Source organism: Tyto alba, unplaced genomic scaffold, assembly GCF_018691265.1.
Source record: "Tyto alba isolate M040663 unplaced genomic scaffold, T.alba_DEE_v4.0 Super-Scaffold_18, whole genome shotgun sequence".
Lineage (NCBI taxonomy): Eukaryota > Metazoa > Chordata > Aves > Strigiformes > Tytonidae > Tyto > Tyto alba.
This window is the reverse complement of record NW_024881280.1, coordinates 6,737,459-6,739,559: the sequence shown is the minus strand read 5'-3', so window position 1 is coordinate 6,739,559 and position 2,101 is coordinate 6,737,459.

The following is a 2,101-nucleotide window of genomic DNA, read 5'->3' as shown; positions in this document are numbered from 1 at the left end:
GAACCGCCTGGTTAGTGGTTTTTTTTCTTTTCCGCCGTGCGCCTGCACATGTCCCCTGGAGGGGAGGCAGCGGGAGGAGAGCAATGCGGGGGGTAGCCTGAGCCCCGGCCGGGGCAAAGCGTCACTGGGCTTGCTCTGCTTGGCGCGTTTGAAGCCTTTTCCCTTTCTGGCTGGCGCAGCGGGAGGGCTGGGGAGCAGGGAGCAACAGCAGGCAAAAGAAATGCCCGTGTCACCAAGCGGCAGGCGCGCCAGTCCCCTGCCAGCTCTGAAACGGCTGGCGGCCGCTGGCTGCGGTGGGATCAAGGCACCCTGGGAACCTTTAAAAAAAACAAAACACCAAACAAAAAACAACCAAACCACCGGCACCCTTTAAATGAGCTTAGGCATGTAGTTGACTCGTGCCTGAGCAGATGGGAGTTTTTCTTCTGGAGGTGCTGCAGCTCGTCCCCGAGACCGGCGTGCCGAGCTGGCTGCCGTGCCGTGACCCGCAGGACCTTCCCCTCGCCCCCCCACCCCCCCAATTACGGGCACCCAGCGCTGGCCAAGGCACCGACCGGGGCTGCCCCCTGGGCTTTACGAGGCTGTTGGGAGTAAAAATCAGGCTCTAAGGCCTCGCATCTGCAGGGAGGGCGAGGGTGGTGTGCCAGGAGCAAGCTGTCGAGGCTTTATTTGGGAAAAGGTTGGGGATGTGGCGGTGGAGCCGTGCCGGGCCGGAGCGGGACTCTGCTGGGCGGTTCTCGGAGGGCGAGGAGGCTCACAGGAGCGCTGGGTCCGCGTTTTTTTTGGGGAGGTGTAGCGCTACGGCTGGAGCGGGAGGACCGTGTGGCATCATTTTGTAGACAATCCTTCCCCGACTGGACGCTCCTCGGGCCAAAACGGGTCTACAAAGGGTGGAGGTGCCCGGCGGAAACCCAGCGCGGATTTGGTGTCCATGTGCCCTCTGCAGGGCAGTGTCAGCGGGAGGCAGCCACCGAGTCAGAGCCCCTTTTAGAGCTAAAATTCATTTCTGCGAGTGCTGCACCCAGCCACCCGCAGAAACCCCTCCCTGGGGACGTTCTGCAGGCGCCGTCCTGTGGGACCCCGCTGTCCCCGCCTGGTACATACGGCTAAGGAGACAAAGAGATTTTATCGTGTTTTATTTAGTAAAATGTTAAAATAAATAAATACAAATTGATCAGATGCTCTGTACCCACTCCCCACCCCCCTCCAACTTCAATTTGCTAAAATCTAAACACATTCGTAACAAAACTGAAACCACAAGGGACTTGAAGGCAGCAAAGAGACTGCAGATCACTATGAGCATCAGGCTAAAAAAAATAGAGATATTTTAAAAAAACAAACAAACAAACAAACCAGCTCACGAGTCGGGTGTTCTCGTGATTCTGTGACAACAGAGCAGTACCAGTCAGAAAGGGAATTTTACACCAGGGCCTGCAAGGATGGGAGATAGGTGGGGAGAAGGGCAGAGCCACGGCTTCGCCGTGCGGAAACCCGGCCAGGAGAGAAGCTGCCACCGTCCCCTTGAAGCACCAGGCCAGGAGAGGGGGGCGGGGGGCAGGGGGGGGGGCTGTGCCGCCAGAACTGGGGGCCCTTCACCAAAAAGCACCTGGAGAAGTCGGGCAGGCTGGGGAGGGAGCGGGGCTCGGACACGGTGGCCCTTCAGCGTCAGCTCCTGGTCCGACCCCAAGCCAGGACCCCCGCTTTCCAGCTTGGGCTGGGGGGGTGTGTGCGGGGGGGGGGGGGGGGGGACACACAGGGGGAAGCGCAGCACGCAGGTGGGGCGGCGGGGCGGGGTGGTGGTGATCGACAAGGCTACTGAGATGGTGCCAGCACGGCCGCAGGAACGCCGAGCCGTGGGCGAGGGCCGGAGTTACTCATCTCTATCCACGCGGAGCTGCCTTTGCAACCCGCGCCTGCCCTCGGCCGCAGCCGCCGCGGTGCGTGTTTGCAAGTTAGAGCCAGCCATCCCACCCGCCCCCACCCAAAAAAAAAAAAAAAAAGACAAACCACCCCCGTGGGGAGCCACCCCGCTGCCACACCAGCCCTCCCGGGCAAGCGGCAGCTCACCACCGCTCCGCCGCCGTCGCCGCAGCAAACTCGG